Source organism: Drosophila nasuta, chromosome 3 (assembly GCF_023558535.2).
Source record: "Drosophila nasuta strain 15112-1781.00 chromosome 3, ASM2355853v1, whole genome shotgun sequence".
In the NCBI taxonomy this organism is placed as follows: Eukaryota; Metazoa; Arthropoda; class Insecta; order Diptera; family Drosophilidae; genus Drosophila; species Drosophila nasuta.
Genome location: NC_083457.1, coordinates 49364421 through 49383986, shown reverse-complemented (window position 1 = coordinate 49383986; position 19566 = coordinate 49364421). Strand labels below are relative to the sequence as shown.

The window sequence follows — 19566 nt, the reverse complement described above, 5'->3', positions numbered from 1 at the left end:
TAATTGTCAGTGTGTTTGCAAATAAGAGTATTGGAAATATTTATGAAAAATCTTTTGATGTCAAATTTCTGGTAGACTTGCAATTTAGTGCACTGTTTGCTTTTGTTTGTAAAATACTGTTTGCTGTTTGTAAAATCATTTGCTGCAACTGCAGGCAGCCATCAGGCAAATAGCATGAAACAAGAGGCAAACATACAAGCACTTTGATATAGTAAAAGGCAACAAATAATACACTCACTCACTCACTCACTCACTATCTATGCAAATATGCATAAACAAAAAGCCTAGTCTTCATTTGTGCGTGTGTGATTTATTGAAATGCATATCCAAAAATACTTTTGGCAAATTGCAAGAGTAAAGCCAACGGACACATATAGAAAATTCTTAGAAAATAAACTCATATTAGATATTTACCTGCGAGTTGTTTTGACGAGTAAATCTGCAAGTAGAAAAACAAAGATTTAAGAACGTGATTATTTAATGCAGTTAAACACAGTAAATTAGCAAAATGAGCTATTTAATGATCAAACGGAAAAAATGTTAATTAACTAACCATTTGCGCACAAAAGTAGGCAACGGAAATTAACAAACTTCATATTGATGAATTGATGTCAGTGTCTGCAAACACAACAGCTACTGTATGTGTGTGTGTGTGTTGACTACGTGTGCACTTGAGCTTAATTGTTAGTCAAATTATGCAAAGTATTTTGCCTGCTCATGTTGCCACGTTTGTACAACGTCAAGTGTCGCCTGTCCGTCTACGCCTCCTACTCCGCCTCCCTCTGTTTGATTGTGCACACATTATTGGCACTGCAGTGCATTTGTATTAGTGTACACACACACACACACACATGCAACTGACGCTTCATTTGTTTAGACGGCGTCCAATGGTCCATGAAAATATTCCAAAATGGCGTCCGGCAAACTCGCTAAAAGTTTAACCCAAAAATCACTGTAGAGTGGGTTAAACTCGGCATAGTAAATAGTCAGCCACCCACACATTCACACACACACACTCGTGCAGTACACATGTTAGTGGATCAATACATGAGCTTATCGTGTGCATTACACAAATACTTTTGTATTTTGTGAGTACATGGGATATTTACGGCATTTAAATGTCGTCTAGCGAATATCCCATATGCGAGTCATTTTCTTTTTACTCCCCCCCTTTTGGTTGTGTGTGTATGTGTGTTTGTTTGACATTTAATTCCAATTGCTTTTACCTACAAATTGACATTTTGTGCTACACACAAAATGCCAGCTAATACACATGAATGAATTCTGCGAAACGTTTTCTGCAACATTTCACCAAAGTTTAACACGAAACGAAATCAAAACTAAATCCTTAAAGCACCAATTGAGGCGAATTTGTTTTTTGGAATGCCTGCGATTGGCATCGAGTCATTTGGCATATCTGATTGTGTGTTTCTCTCTCTCCCTCTACCTCTATACCTCTCACTTTCTGATTCTCATTCTCTCTTGTTTGGATATGAAACACCAAATAAAACTTGTACATATGATGTGGTTGATTTTTATTTTTTTGCTGTTGTTTTTGTTGCTTCAGAGTAGAGTTTACAATTTATGTATTGCCGTTTTTAATAGCTATAAAGCATTTTCATGTTGCTGAAAGCATGTCGAACTCACACTACAATAACTGCTACTATGTACTTTTCTTCTCTTTCTTCCTCTGTTTTTTCATCTATCATATGTGTGAGTTTGTGCGTTTGTCTGTCCTGTTTATGTTCCATAGACAGTTTTATGCATTTTGAACATGCAAACTTATGGAAAAAGCCTTGTTGATGGAATTGTAGCTGGGATTGGGTTCGGGATTCGAACAACGAATTTGAATTGAAATAGGAGTTGGGTTTGGGTGTTAGGGGCTTGGGTTTGGCATAGTAATTAAATGTGTCTCTGGGGCGTCATTTGGTTACAGTTTTGGTCCTTGTCCGACGACTTGCAGCTATTCATTAGCGTTACCGTTAATGTTATTAGCATAATTCAGGGTGCCATAAACACATGAATTAAGTAACGTATTGATTGACTATACCGACTGCGACAGAGGCTCAATTTAACACGCTCGACAAATGCACAAACATGTCATTTGTATCTCTATCTGTGTGTGTATCTGTGTCTGTATCTGGGCAAATGGCTAACAATAAGTATAAATGTTTACAAGCAATAAAACTAGCAAAACAAATGGCATACACACATAATCCAGAACACACACACACACACACACATACACAGAGAGCGTCATAATGATATATAGACCGCAAATGCTGCACACATTTACAAGCTGCACACACGCAGACAACGCAGACAACACAGACAAAAGCTTTAATTGTTATTTTAATGATAAAAATGGAGACAAATTACATTTCGGTAGCATGCCCCCAAGAGTCTCTGCCACAGTCATAAAAACTAATAACAAACAATAGCAACAGTTCATTGTTATTGTCGGTTCTTCTGGCAGGCCTAAATTGTGGGTACAACCAACTCACACACACACAGACACACACTCAAAGTCGCATGTGGGAGACGAACCTACAAATCGACTCATTCGGCAAATTTATTGGTTTGCATTAGCGGCAACGGAAATCAATAAAACCCGTGTGCTACGATTAATGTGTGCAACGATCCGCACAAATTGAGCACACGCTCCAAATTTGGATGTGTGTGTGCGCTTGGCATCTTAAAGATACAAATGTATCTATGGCGTTTGTACATCTTTAAAAACGACACATCACATCGCACACACATAACGTATACGCAGTGTATACATATTCATGTTAGCTGCTTAACGCTACTTCCGTTGCTGCTACTTCAGGGCGCCATTGCATGTCAAAGTGCAATTTAACAAAATCAAAATACTTAGAATAATTGAAGTTTTAATTGGCGCTGAGCTGAAAAGTTGACGCTTTGGCTTTGGCAAATATTTCCATAGCCAGTTGCAAGTTGCAAGTTGCCAACAACACAAGTTGCCACGCCACGCCCACAATGTAAAATGTGCCAACAAACTGCAGTTAATGTGCGGCCCATAAATAATGTATGCCAAATAATAAATTAAATCAAAGAACAAGTATGCACAGTTGTCGAGGAATTTAACATGGATTAAAATTCACATTGAATATTGACAGAAATTTCTCTTTCCACTTTTGCTCTCTTTGACTCTCTCGTCGATTTACGTATAAAGCTAAAATACCTTTGCACTCTTGGCTTTAACGAAAATCCCTTTAAATATCGTTTGCGCTAAATTCGTTGACGCAACTGGGCCACATTCCAAGTTCCTGACACTTACGAATTCATTTCACTGGCGCACTTTATCACCAGCAAGCGAGATAGGAGAGAGTAAAGAAAGAAGCGAGGGAAAAGGGGAAAGACGAGAGAAACATCTAAAAATTGAATAAAAATGCACTCAACGTGCAATGTGCAGGGCAAAATGTTGTTGCCATAGTTACGTGTATTTCAAGTGCATATTTTGTTTGATAAATTGTTTGCCACGTTCCAAGTCGAAACAAAAAGCGAGGCGAAACTCGGTTGCCGGCTGCCGGCTGCTGCTGCTGCTGCTGTTCCCCAGCTTTCGTTCCATTCCCCAATCCCTCAGTAGCAATCCCTAGCCCGAAAAAGCAAAGCAAGAGAGCTCTCTCTAACCCTTGCCGTTATTCCCGCTGTCATTCCCAAAATGGGCGCCCGGGGAGTCACAAATATGGCAGCGGCTTTTGCTAGACGCCAGCAGACAAAATTTATAAACGCGCGAGAGGCTCCAACTATGTGTGTATGTATATGTATGCTTATATATGTGTGTGTGTGTGTGGGTAAAGTAAGTAAAAGTCTGCCCCGAGGCGGTAAACAACCTGACGACGAAATATGAAAGTGTTAAATGGTCAGGAGAGTGGGGAGGAAGCAGCAAACGCTGACTCTAGAGCTCTCAGTCCTTAGCCTTGTGAATGTGACTGTGTATACACGCCTGTCCTGGTATCTATGGCGTCTTTTGATATTCTGCTGACAGAATTGGGTCATTGCCTGCAAGCGATTAACATGCAAGTTCGAGTCCAGGAAATGGGTCTAGGGTCGAACGTTGAGCGTAGAGAGAGAACTTTAATCTTGACGAACTTTTAACTGAATTATGCGACCGAAAATAGCAACAGCAACCAAACACATGAATATGCAACATATTTACATACACAAATACATCACACTCATATGCTTAGACCTAAATTAGTTGATAGCACACGGCCTCCAATTACAACTACAACTAAAACTACATATGTGCTATATGTGGGCCAACCAAATATTGTGAGTCGCCGCTTCGCGTCAGCTGTAAAAATATTGTGGCGAAAAATTCCACTGCCAATTTGTGCTAGCTTTTTTTGGATTTTCGTGTATGTGTGTGTGTGTGTGTTGAACGGCAACGCGACAACGGCAACGACAACTGAACGGCAACAGCTGCATATCAAAATATTTGCGAGGCGTGTGACAGTCGCCCACTTAGAGATTGGGCCAAATTGCGAGTGCTGATGATGTTTTTACCGCAGCATGAATATCATGCGACAAACTTTTTAGACGACGACGCCCATCTGTTGGCCAACACTCCTGACTCACTCCACTTTCGACTCTCTCCCACTCCAATCTGTGTCTGTTGCCAGCCGCAACGAATTAGGTCAGAAGTTGCCATCGACAGCAGCGAATGCTTGTGTGTGTGTGTGTGTGTGTGTGTATGGGGCACAACTCTCTGTTACTTGCGTTTCTGTTGGGCTTCAGTTGGGGTTTTTTAATGAGGCGCATTTCATAATCAACGCGTGCATTGCCGACACCCGCTACCCGCCCATCTCATCCAGCGGTTGCCTGCCATTGACGGCAATGTCGTCGTTTCCTAGTTGGTAGCTGGTAGTTGGTAGTTGGGTTGAGTCGGCTCGCATTTCCGTGTTTGCCATAAATTCACATGCCAGACGGGGAACATGCCTTGTGCCACTTGAAGGCAACTGGAGCCGCAACCGTTTCACATGAACCGTGTCAGTGTATGACAACACCAGAACTCGATACCAAGGCTTGAGCTGAGGTAAGCGGACACAAACCGAGTCACCTACGCTTCATATTAATAATGTGGCAAATGGGCACAAAACTGCAACAAACAAGTCGGCAATCTCAGTTAGCAGCATGACAGAAACTTGCATAAAATAGCTGGCTACAAGAAAAGGAAGTAAGAAAGCTACTGACAAGATTGGTCGACTATGAAATACTCGATATCTACGGAATTTTTTTGATATACCTAGTTAATATAGCGAAAAATACTAAAATATACCAAAAGCTATATTTGATATATTAAAACATCCACATTTTCGTTATACCATAGAATACACAATATATCAGAATGACAACCAATACAATATATAATCTATAGATCAGAAGCTGTATTTGGTATATCAATATACTTCCAATGTTCAAAATAACATATACCATAGAATGCTAAATATAGCAGAATGACAATCAATGTAATATTTATGGTATCAGAGGTGCCCATCAAAGTAAAATTGTGCAGATTTCTTGTTAAAATGTAAAAAATGAATATACCGAAAAATACATCACTATACAGAAAACTATATTTGATATTTCAATATACTTCCATATTCAAAATATGGCATAGAGTACCAAATATAATAGAATGACATCTATTGCAATATTCATATATATTTATGGTGTCGGAGGTGGGCATAAAACAAAAGAGTACGGTTAAAATACCGAAAAATACTACAATGTACAAAAAATACTGCAATATACCGACAACCACATATACCACAGAGTACAAAACATACTAGAATGACATGGTATCGGAGGTTCTCATAAAAGCAAAACAGTAATGTATATTTATAAAATTATATCAAAATAATATACCAAAAATATACCGAAAATTATACTTCGTATATAAAAGTATACTTCCACATTTAAAATATAACATATAACAAAATATACAAAATTGTTGGATATGCCTTTCTCTGCCTGTCACATTCATTTCCTGTTAGCAAAGTTATAATACCTTTCTACCCTTTGGATAGCAGGTACAACAAGAAAGACAACATCCAAAAGGAAAAAGGCAAAAGCCAAAGCAAAGGCTAAGACTTGCAGCTGACTTCATTTGTTACGATTGCTTTGACAATGTTGCTGCGTCATTTGATGCCCATTTGCAACGCTGCCTGCCACAGCTAAAGCTACCATATCACTTTCACACACAGCTTTTATCTATATATATGAAGGAAGCGTAGTTAGTAAGCTACAACTGGGTCACATTGATTACGATAATTCGATAAAGTAATTTAAATTTTCCAAGTTTTTCAAACCTATTGCTTTCATTTATAACTCAATTATCCATAGGTTATTATTTCTCGTTATTGTTGTTGTTAGCTGCTGCTTTTATGACCCACTTTGTTGATAGTTTTGTGGCGTCGATGGCTACGCCCACAAATCGATAGCAATCAATTGTGTTAATCACATGCAATTACCTTTCAGCGCAACGCAACGAAATAAAGAAATTGTTTGGTCCCTCTGCCTCCGTCTCTGCCTCTGTCTGTACTCTGTAATTTGTTCAAATTGAATATTACGCATACGCACCGTTAACTTTGCCAACGACACTTAATGCCTCAACGTGTGTGTAAGCGTTTGCGTTTGCTTTGTCGCCATTCCCAAAGACCCAAAGCCAAATAACAGCCGTCGATAAGCAGCGCTTAATCAGATGCTCGCCCATGAACCAAGCATTCTAACACACACATACACACTGACACACACACATGCCCAAACACTTTCAATGGGTTAGCTTTGCGATTGTTGTGCTCGCCAATGGCATTCGAAGACTCAGTGGCGCCTCCACATACCTGAGGCGTATTATCCACTCTATTAACACGATTAGTTACACAAATACAAAGGCGCAAAGCAGCACACGAAACGCACGCACACATACACAATGAGATACACACGCACACACGGCCGGAACTAGGAAATGGCAAAAGGAAACAAAACATTAGCCTGACGCGCCGCCTGACAGCCAGCCTTGGCTTGCCTTGCCTTGGGTTGCGATGCCTTTCAGTCTGCCTGGCTTGAGGGCAAACTTACTTAGCAAATAAACATTGATTAATTTGTTGACAATACACACAAGAAACACACACACTTACACACTCACACAGACAAAGGCAATGAATGCGTTTATCAGTTGAAATGGCTGCTGCCTCTTTGACTATTGAATAATGGCAACGCGTTTGCTCGTCGCATAACAACTAAAGCCACAGACGAAGACTGAGACGCAGCTGGACTTTCGATTGTGACTCTGTAACTGCCTGGGAAGTGAGAAGTGGATGCAGAGAAGTGGCGACAGTGGACAGTGGACATCTGCTCGCTGCCCGCTGGGTCGCTCAATAAACTTCAATAAATGTTAAAAGGTTATGCACGCATCGTTCTACAGCTTTTGACTTAATGGATTTCGCATTGACGCCCATAAATCTTCGGCCAGCAAGTTCTCCCCTTTTGTGTGTGTGTGTGTGTTGTGCCGGACGTTGACAGGTGTTGTCGCTCCCCCTTTTATCCATCGTCCCCTGTGCTTATGCTGATCAACAGTTTGCACATTGACAATTATAGTTGATTGCCATGTGCGAAATAAAATTCCACTCAAATGCTCGACTGGGCTGATTTGTCTGCGCTGTTGTGGACGCCACATACGGAAATATCCGCAACTTGTGTTTGTTGGCCACAATTTGAGGGGAGAACTGTGCGTATGCGTAATTTGCAAACACTTTTCGGCTTCAAAGAGTTTTGGCAAACGCAATTGAACTAATAGATTTCAGTGTCGAAGCAGACAAATAGTGGATCTATGGAAAACCGCCAAGGCAATACCTCAAGTTCATTTACTAATAGCATTCAATGCACTTAATATTTCAAACTAAAGAGCTGTGTGGCCAGCAGCGCATTTGCAATGCCTTTTGTTCAATTGCGGACACCGCAAAAGGGCCTCATTCAAAAGCAATTTAAATGCTCATTACGGCTTTAAACAGCAAACGGAAATTAATTGAATTGCCGTTTTTTAACCGCACACACAACACACATGGAGACTCACACTCTCGTAGTGAGGGAAGATATTCAAGCAGTGGTATTCAGCTAAGCCGCAGCCACAACCGATACGACACTTGAACAAATACACAATCAGTCCATAATGTGCAGGGTGTATTTGATTAAGGAGTGAGGCACAGTGTCGAAGAGGTGCGAAGGGGAGTGGCTTTGAAACAAAAGCCCGCAAAAGAAAAGAGCTTAGTTTAAGTTACAACAAGAACAAAAAGCGAGCACATTCACACACACAGGAAATACAATCGATTTGCTTTGCTTATTTCATTAAACAAAACTTTTGTGTGCAATGCAAATGAAAGACAACAAATAACAACAACAGCAACAACAACAAAGAGACAAAAAGAGCAACGTAGTGTGAGGAAAAGCGCAGCAGCAACAGCATGAATATTTACTCGATACTCAAAGCACACTCGTTGAACTACTACTCACGAATTGATCCGCTTAGTGTTGATTGCTTGCATTTCATTTAAAAGAACAAAAGCAATAAAACAAAAAAACAATAAAATAAAAAACAAGAACTGCAAAAGTGTCGCTGTGTTATTTGTTATTTGTGTTGTAGTTATTTCTCGTGGTGGCAGCGTTTGTCTGTGTTTTTTTTTTTGTGTTTGATGTGTGCGCAGCAATGAATGCAATTTTTAGAAACTAAGCTTTAAGTGTTTCTGGATTATAAAGCAAAAGCTTTTCTACTATTTGAATGCTGAAATAACTTCAAATATTGCAGCAACTGCTGTGCTGCAGGAAATTGTTTTCACTCTGTTGGCACAAAAAACTTTCGCATTGAAAGGGATTAGAATGCAATTAAGATTGCAGGCGCTGTTAAGCTACGTGAATGCGCTGAGCTTTCCTGAAAGCTTTCTATTAATATTGAGGAGTTTCACGATTTATGGAAATTATAAGAATATATATGTTATATTGATGTTTATAATTGTAGATCTTATTCTTTATTATTTTATATCTTTCTTCAATTAAATTTTGTATATATTTTATTTCTTGCTAATTGTCTTATTTTTGAAGACAATACAGAATGGATACTAAATATATGCAATAAAGTTTTCTCATTTGCTCTATAAATAAAATATTAAATATTTTTATTTTGCTTATACTTTAACTCTTCGGTAATTGCCTATTTAACGACAATTTTATTTTATGTTATTAATAAGCTGGCAACAAATTTAGAGCACGTTAAAATGTAAACTAAATATGGTTTTCAATATTTTCTTTGTGTGATAAATAATAAAAACTGTCTATATTAAATCGTCAATATTATCCTATTTGCAGAAGAACTAATAGTATTTTTAAATTTATGAATTAATCTTTGAATTAATCTACACAAAAAAAATATCTTTGTAATTATTATTCCCGAAAGCCATGGGAAGAAGCGCATTATATTTTTGTGCCTGCTAATTTTAATGTTTTTTAACACTTTATTAAATTGACAAATTCGTTGGTTCTTCAGCACACATTTAATGTGTTGCTCAACTATGTATTGCAATTGCTTTTTTGGCTGTCACATTCGTAAAATTTACCACACAAGTATCATAGCTCGCAGCACTCAAGTATATAACCAGTTTCGTTTGTCATTTGCTTAGATACCGCAGTTTGCAAATGCAAGCCAAAGCTTAATTTATGTAAACACTTAAAGAGCGCGAAAGGGAGAGAAAGAGAGAGAGATTTAGAGAGAAGGCGAAGCTAGCAAACGATTTAAGGCCATCGATATGCTTGACGCGACAAACACTATAAATTTAAATGCTCATATCCTGTCGTGCAAGGACCCAACGATAAGAGCCCAAGCATCGAATCCAGTTGCCGCACTTTCGGCCCTCGTCCTCCTCCATAACCCCTAACCCCTAACCCGATTTTTGGGGCTGTGCTCTGGTGCGCCTCATGCATGACTAAAGATGCAAACGCCGCCGCCATTTCGGTGGTGGCTCAAAGTGGAAATTACTTTGCATTTTGCGCAAAACCACTTGAACCACTTGAAACGCTGTGCTGCGTTTATTTAATGGCCTTCGCTATTGCCGTTGCCGTTGCCGTTGCCTCTGAGACTGAGACTTGACGTTGGTCAGCTAACTGCTCAAAGTCACTGTCGATAGGCAAATATTTGCCAGCTGCATTGGGAAACTGTGAGCGGTGAGCGGTGAGCTGTGAGCTGTGTGAGTTTCGTAGTTGGGTGTTGCCTCGACTTTGGCCAGGTTTATTTACTCTGCTTTGGTAGCCAATTAAAAGCGTTAACGGCAGCCTCATCACACACACTTCTCCTCCTTCCTTTACTCCCTCTCGCTTTTCGCTTTTGATACCCTTTGACACTTACGGCTCGGTGGGCATGGTTGAGATTTATGTTGGAAGCCACGACACTAAACAGCTTCCGCCATTAAACATGAACGCATATTTTTCGTTCGCTCATAACTCAGGCGCATATAAACAAGCCACAGTTGTTGTTCCTCATGTTGCTCTTGTTGTTGTTGTTGTTGGGTGTGTTCGCATGGCGACATACTAAACTTAACTTAAATATAAATTATGAGCATCTTAAAAAGCCACAGCGAAAGGATAATTTTCATAAATATTAGAGTTGCGTTGTAGCTGGTTGGCAATTGCGACAAGTCTGTGTGGGGCATGAGACGTTAGGGGGGAGAAATGTGGCAGCAACGCCTCGCAGCTTAGTGCAGAAACCAAATGCTGCCAACTGTGTGCATACATGAGACTGAGTCTGAGTCTGAGTCTGAATGTGTGTGTGTGTTTGGTGTGGATATCTTTCTGTGTATCTGAGGCTTGTTTGCTGCCACCAGCAGCTGAGAACAGGCTTGGTTTTTTGGCTGAATGCTCATAACCTTCACGCCCCCTGGAAGCCAAACGTCCCCCTCACATAAACACACAATTAAAAATAATATTTTCAACGTGGTGGCAATTAATTAGTCGCCCACACACACACACATACACACTCACACTCTCGCACAGCAAACAGGAGACAGACAGACAGACAGACAGCAAAAGAGCTTGGGTAATGAGAGTCTCAGACTGAATGTGGCAAGCAGCACATGTGCGCCAAACACACACACACAGAGACACGGAGATGAAGCTTTAAAATGGAAGGAAGCACGCTGCGATTATTGTGGCCATGCAGCATGCGCGCCTCAATTATATTTTCTTCTATTTTCTGCCTTCTACATTTTTTTTGTATTTTTAGAAACAGCCTTGAGGCTGCTTATGAATACAGCAGCTATTAGCTGCGGTTTTTTTGAGATACTATTTGTGGCAGGCTAAACATTAAAACCAGGCTAACGTGAAGTGAAGAGATGTTTTGATAGAGTGAAACGTGCCAAAATGTTGTGCTAGAAACTGTGAACGATTTAGTTGAGGTGACGTTATTGTAATAGGTAGACTAGATTGAGTCTTCGCAAATTGTGTGATTTTAATATGGGATAATTGTGTATAGCTTCTATATATATAAAAAACAAGTAAGAAAGCTACAGTCGAGTGTACTCGACTGTGAGATACCCGCTACCCAATTTGATTAAAAGCAATACATTTTGCGGTATTATTCTCAAAATATACCGAATATACTGCAAATATACTAAAAAATACTAAGAATATACCAAATGGTATGTTTGGTATATCGATATAGTACACCATTGTACAATGTGCTAGATTGTCGGCCAAAGCAACTCAGACCCCTAGTAAGTAGGCGTTTTTGCCCATACAAAAGTATTTCTTTAATAACTTCCACAATTTTTATCTGATCGAAACCAAATTTTCAGGAATCATAACTACTATAGTATTTAGCTTTAGCTTTGAAATTACGCTTGTTATTCGATTTTTTTGATTTGCGGGGGCGGGAGTGGGCGTGGCAAAAATTTGAAACAAACTTGATCTGCGTGCAAACATAACAAATGCTGTCGAAAAAAAATTATAGCTCTATCTCTTATAGTCTCTGAGATCTAGGTGTTCATACGGACGGACGGACAGACGGACAGACACACAGACGGACATGGCTAGATCGTCTCGGCTGTTGACGCTGATCAAGAATATATATACTTTATAGGGTCGGAGATGCCTCCTTCTTCCTGTTACATACATTTCCTGTCGGCACAAAGTTATAATACCCTTCTACCCTATGGGTAGCGGGTATAAAAAGTTTATAAACTACTCTCACCCTTTAATCTGTTGATTAATCTAATGTAAAATGTCTCTCTCATAGGTACTTCTCGAGCATGGAGCCCAAATCAACACCCGTTCGAATAATTTCAATAAGAGTGCATTGTCACTGGCTAGCTACATGGGTCATTTGGATATGGTGCGTTACCTTCTGCAAGCCGGCGCCGATCATGTGCACTTCGCTCTCATAGCGGCTTCAATAAATGGCTATGTCGAAGTAGCGCGATTGCTATTAGACTCTGACCTAAAGCTTATTTATTTTGTATTCCCTTTTTTCCATTCACTGCAAAAATTGCGATTAATTCATTTACAATGAAATCGGAACTTGTATTTAACTCAATGGTTCGATTTATATGAGTTAGTGATTTAGCAGATTTTGCGCTCAAAATCTATTTCCTGCCATGGTCGAGCGCTGAAGTTGACCGTATATTCTCACAAATGAATCGAGTATATAAATTACGCAACCGTATGAGCTTTAAAACATTAAATGCGATATTGCATATAAGGTTAGTTTTGAATTTAAATAATTTTAAAATAAATTAAATATTAACTTTATTTATGTATTGGACTAGATAGGCATGACAAATGTTGCCATAATTATGTACTTCCCTACGAGTACTTAGTTAGAATTTCAGGAAACAAAAAGTACACGGATAGTAAGGAAGCAGAAGAATTGGACGAAATTATAAGTATTTTGTAATGTTAACAAAAGAAGATATGAAATACTTTTTATTTTATTTTTTTTATTTTTAATTTCAATATTTTATTCTCCAATTAATTTAATAATAATTAATTAAAAATGTACATACTATTTGAAAAAAAAATATTTAAAAATTTAGCAATTTTTTTTTGGCACTTTTTTTATAATTTTTAACAATTTTTAGCAACTTTTATTCTTAAATCTAGCAACTTTTACTCCGGAGAATCTGGCAGCACTGGTTACGTTGAGTTTGTCATCATACGATCTAGACTTCTGCATGAATGCATCCAAAACGACAAATGAATCATTTATTCTAAATGTGGGCACACTCTTATTTCTGCACAGTATATTTGGGTGTGAGTGAGTAGGGTAGTATTGTCTGTTTTGATTGACAGTGTTCTCACTCATTCCATAGTTGTACAGCTGTTAATGAGTACAGCCAAATTGGTGTGCACCAGTCAACATACTGTACAGTGTTTTGGTGTGCAGTTTACTTACTGTACAGTGAGTGAAACTTCATGACTGATACATACACACATATATAGTTCTCGTGTGTATGTATAGGTTAGGTTAGGTTAGGTAGGACCGGCTGCCCCAGTACGGGGCAAAGCATAGACCAGTGGAGGTCCGTAGCTGAACCGGTAGCTTATCTACGTCTCAGAAATCGCGCAGTATGGATGCATTTTTGGCAAAAGCCAGCAGCATCCTAGGAGATAGCCGTGAGACGTCCCGAAGATCGTTGTGGCACGGCGAATTAAGGTATTTCAACCGGAGTCGGGATAACGCTGGGCATCTACAGAGAAGATGCTCAAGTGTTTCCTTAACCCCGGGTTCGTTGCATTTCCTGCACTGATCACTGTTCGTGATGCCCATCTTTACAGCATGGACAGCTGACATACAGTGGCCAGTTAAAATGCCTAGCATTAGCCTGCAGTCTTTCCTTGAAAGCTGCTTGACGAATTTGGTTAAGTTTTTGTTAGTAGAGGCACACATCAGCCTTGCAGTTTTGCACGAGTTGGCATTACGCCAGCTCGCGTCCCACTGAAGTCTAGAGCGCACCTCAATTTCACTGCCTAGAGTTCGCAGGGATATCGGAACATTGCACATGTTGCCAACATCGAGCCCCACTCCCTCTTTGGCGAGAGTGTCTGCGATCTCGTTGCCATCGATGCCCTGGTGGCTTGGGATCCAATAGATTCGCACGACCGCAGATGCGTTCAGCGACTCTATTGCTCTTCTGCTGTCCAGGACAACTTTGGACTTGACCACATCAGAGTGCATTGATCTTATTGCAGCCTGGCTGTCAACAAAGATGTTAATAGAGGTGTGATCACGCTGTAAACCCCGAGCCAATTCGGCAGCCTTGCCAATGGCAAAAACTTCCGCCTGGAAGATGCTGCAATGGTCTGGGAGTTTATAGGATTGTTTGGAGACCGGGTCCGGGCAGTATACGGCCGCTCCGACACCATCATCCATCTTCGAACCGTCGGTGAAGAGGTTGAGGGCTTCGGGAATGCATAACCCTTCCCGCCAGCACTCCGGTTCCAAGAATATAGTGTTAATATGGTCAGTACTGGTAAGGGGATAGTATAGTCCAAGTCTCTACTAGTCTCCCTACCAATGGCGCTGTGACCATAGCCTAGCAGACCCAAATTGCCAGTTGCGGCAATCCGTAGGGACGATTTTGCGGCTATGGATTGCGCGTATAGGTGTAATGGTTCCACACCAGCTATTACCTCGAGGGCTTTAGTTGGCGTCGACCTGAGAGCGCCTGTGATACACAGTAGCGCTTGACGCTGTGTCCTTTCCATGATGGATAGGTACGTCCTTTTTTCAGTGGCCTGCCACCACACTAGAACACCGTAGGTGAGGATAGGGCGAACAACTGAGATGTATATCCACCGCATTAGATTAGAGAGAGGCCCCAAGTGCAACTAAGCATCTTCTTCGCCATGTACAAGGCTCCGGTGGCCTTCTTCACCCTTTCTAACACATTGAGCTTCCATGTCAGTTTGCTGTCCAGGACCACACCTAGGTATTTTACTGCTAGGCTCGGCTTTAGCATAGTGCAGCCTATTTTTGGGGGGGACCACGCAGGTACCTTATACCTCTTCGTGAAGAGGATAAGGTCCGTTTTATCCGCGTTAATGCTGAGCCCGGCTGATTCGGCCCATGCTTTAACTTCCCGCAAAGTAAGTTCCATTACGGAACTAAGGGTGGTTGGGCATTTCCCAGTTATCAAAATGCTTATGTCGTCAGCATAGGCAATTAACTTGGGGGCCCGTCTAGTAAATTTTAGAAGTAGGCTATTTACGACCAAATTCCAAAGTGTGTATGTATGTCCGATTAAAAAATAAATTTGAATTTTCGTTTTAAATGTATTTATTACAAAAAAAAAGAATTTAGAAAATATTATTATTTAAATTAAAACTAATTATAATATTTATTTTATGTTATTAAAGAATCTATATTTAAATTATTTATATTGTAATGAAGAAACATTATTTTATTAACCATGTCTTCAGTAGTGGCAATTTTTGACCGTTTTTCGCAAATTAAATTTTTGGCAACAGAAAATGCCCTTTCCGATGCAGCACCGCGAGCAGTGCTGCTAGTATTTTGCAGCTAATTTGATAAAGCAGCGGAAAACGGTCTTTATTTATTGACCACCACTGCAAAACATCAAAATCTTCATTATATGCTTTATTAACATTTTTATATGTTTGAAGCTCATCCTGAATATACGATAAAATGTTAGGGCTTGAAATAGGTTCTGAATAATCTGCAAATATGTTATCAATGTCTTGTGTAGGTTGAATTAATTTTTCAATGTCATCATTTTGACAATTTATATGAATATTAATCATCATTTCTTCAACGTCTTTAAGAGTTTGTTCCTTTTCTAATTCTGAGAATTTTGCTAATTTATTGGTGGGTGGAAACAAAAATAGAGCAATGTTGTGATATTTTTAAATTTTCTATGACTATTGAATCTATGAACTCTAAAAGCGTTAGTTTGCATTTTTTAACTATAACTAAATTAAATTTTAACTAAATAACATCAAATATACAAAAGACAATCACAAACATATAAAACAACACATACTACTTTGTTACAAAACATATATATTATGAAAAAAACTTACATTATATTGTGAGTTCATTGCAAGAGCGTCGTTTTCCTTATAATCATCCATGTTTATGCACTTATTAAAAAATACTGCACTCATCTGCACAGTTGTACACAGTCAACACACAAGCTGTACAGCGTGTTTAAAAAAGGACAAATGTAGTACTCACTCACGAAGAGTACAACCATATACTGTACTCACTCGAAATGAGTACACTGAAAATGATGTGCTATCTTCTTCTGACCTATAGAGTATACTGTACAGTAAAGAATGAGTGCAGTGTTTTTTGAAACACTACACTACTGTACAGTACTGTTATGCCGCAAATGAGTACATTCATGCAGAAGTCTAATACGATCATCGAGCATGGAGCAAGTGTCAACGATTACTTCACCACATTAATACTTGCCCCACGCTCGATGAGCAGAGACTACACGATTTTCACTATAAGAGCAAGAAACAATACAAATTTACTTCAGCTCTCTGCCGGCTGACAGAACAGTTCCTTATCAAACAATTCTAGAACCACTTGAGAATTGCAACAGTCAAGTAAGTAAGATTTACTGTTTACATTTTTAGTTTATGTAAACAAATCTGCAATAATGCCATACAAATTTGTAATTTGAGAACGAAATATTGCATACTTTCAAGCTGATCATTCCAAGAACATAAAAAATCAAGAAAGCTACAGTGTGCTTGACTCTCAGACGCCCCGTTACCCTTTTTGAATAAAAGCTAAATATTGCGGTAATAATCTCAAAATATTAAAAAGAAATATGCATGTATTCTGGATCGGGACTTGAGCTCGAGCACCACTGCACTATGTTGAATTTGACCCGTTTTTGTGGCCAAAATTAAAATTTTTTAAATTAACACGATTTTTGAATGCAGGTTTCTTGTATAATAAAGGTTATTGCTATACGAAGGTATTTTAAAAAAAGTGGGCGTGTCAACGCCCACATAAATCGAAAAAAAGCGAATATATAAATCAATTTTCAAGTTAGAGACCCGAATTTTGGAACACATGATGTCCTATTTCAAATGCTTCCTGAAAATTTGGTTCAGATCGGATAATAAATATGGAAGTTATTCAAGAAAAAAAATCGCAAAGGCTTTAGCAGTTCTGCAATTCTGGCCAAATGGTGCTCCCTAATAATTCAAATTACGCAAAAAACCGCAAAAAACGCATAATGAGCTTACATGTTATGAATTCAGAATTGACAGATCTACAACATGTATATGGACACTCACTGAACAAATTTGAACATTTTAGTTAAAACCTTTTGGAAAGTTCAACTTTCTTTCGAAAAGTGACAAGGGGACAACACTTGCTAAATATACAAATTGTTAGAAAAATACGAACAAAACACGGAACATATTAGTATCAACACATAGTAATAACTTGAAGAAGTAATATTCCTTTTGAATTTTATTATTCAATGATTTTTTGTGGGAGATATGCCAATTTGAAATTGCATCGCAAATTTAACATTTAACACTGCACGTATTGTCTGCTTGCAACAGCTTACTTTAACAGCTGTTATTTTAACATTAAACTGTTAAGTTAACATTTTCGGTATACAATATCGCGATTTGATCATTTCTCAACATGGTAACATTAAAAACACGGAAATTTGAATACTTGCGAAAAATGAGTTTTGGCCACGAAAACGGGTCAAATTCAACATAGTGCACTGGTTAAAAAAATTAATAAAAGTTCGTACACCGAGCGGGTTCGAACACGAGCACCACAACATGGTCAGCTTGCACTCTACCACCAGAGCTATCGCATTGCTTATGAACACACTCGACTTTAGCTTTCTTACTTGTTGTCTGATCGCAACCAAATTTTCCGGAATCATAATTACTATAGTTATTATTGTATGTACCAAAATTACTCTAGCTTACAAATTACGCATGTTATTCGAGTTTCATCGATTTGTGGGGATGAAAGTGGACGAGGCAATAATTTAAAACAAACTTGATCTACGTACAAACATAACAAATGCTGTCGAAAATTATAGCTCTATGTATTATAGTCCCTGAGCTTGATCTCCTCGGTTGTTGACGCTCATCAAGAATATATATACTGTTGAGCTACGAAGCTTTTTTATTAGCTTTTACGTGTACAACTATTGTTTATAAAAATTAAACGGGCAAGTTCAAATTTAATGGTTTATTATCGTGGTACATATGTGCATATAATATATGTAACCACTTATATTTTTGCTTGAGACTTGAGCAAGTATCAAACTTTGCCACCGACACCATCTATAAGAGAGAGAAAGAGAGCGAATACAAGTGAGTCAACAATTAGCCGATCGAAACGCAAGAATTATAGGATGGTGTTCAGTTGAAGAGAGAAAAATGTGGCAGATTTTTCTTGTATAGTTTGGTTAGACATTATTGTCTCATATTCTTTACAGAAGTGAAGCGCTTAGTTCTAACAGAAAACGCTGAGCTTGGGCAGTCTGAGTTGTGGCGTGATCGCTCTCCCGCCTAGTATTATACTATATATTTAAAACAGGCAAGAATTATGAAGAATTCTTCAATTTACTGTAAAATTCTTTTGAGAATTTTAGGCTTCAGTAAATAACATTACTTTTAGTAAAACACAATTGAGTATAAATTAGTATTGCCATGTAAAAAATATGTTGGTCTCATTAATTCAATTATAATTATCGTAGAAAAATGCTATTGAGTACAAATTAATTTCAATTACAAATAAATATTAAATAAAAATTCCTTATCATAATATATTATATAAAATTTTGTGACTTCTTTAAAAACTTCCTTGAAGTAAAACACTATTGAATACAAATTATTTTGTAAGTGCTCAATTCAAATATTTGTTCGATCTTTAATTTCAATTATAATTATCTGTAAATAAATATATATAAATAATTGTAAAGCAATTTTGACTTAAGCTTCTTGTACTTCGCTTTTGTCAGCATATTAAAATCTCTTGGTTGCCAGTATTTCATTTAGTATATTATGTTTATTTATTCACATGGCAGGCAAGTTGGCAACTGTGACTAGTTGTTGCGCTCACATAATATTTACGTGGCGTATTTACAGATGTATTTGTGTAGTTGCTCCCAGTTTTAGCCACTTCTCTTTAGGCCATAAATCCAAAAGCGCGAATTGTAAGCAAAAAACTTACGAATAACTGAGTAGATTGCCCTTCCCTCTCAGTCAGTCTCTCTCTCACTATTCCCCCTCCGGTCTGTTCTCCCCTCTCACTCAGCCTCTCTATCACTATTCTCCCCCGGCCTGTAACTCTCCTCTCTCCATCTTTCTCTCTCGTTCTGTTTAAATGTGGGCGTTTGGCGCTTATCGCGCCATGTCTGTTTGTCTGCCAGCCTGTGTGTGTATGTGTGTGTCTGTGTGAGTTTCTGAGTGCTTAGCTGTGATATATTGTCCACTGTTCTTTCTACTGTTGTTGTTGTTGTTGTGTATTAAAAGTTCATTGCT

At 38.6% G+C, this 19566-nt stretch overlaps 1 long non-coding RNA gene across 1 annotated transcript in view; it reads right to left on the bottom strand.

Moving 5' to 3' along the window:
• Positions 1-19566, bottom strand: part of LOC132791140 (uncharacterized) — a 119825-nt gene that overhangs the window by 78040 nt on the left and 22219 nt on the right. The window contains exon 2 of the long non-coding RNA XR_009632873.1: positions 415-439. This is a non-coding gene — a long non-coding RNA (uncharacterized LOC132791140). The remainder of the gene's footprint in view (positions 1-414; positions 440-19566) is intronic.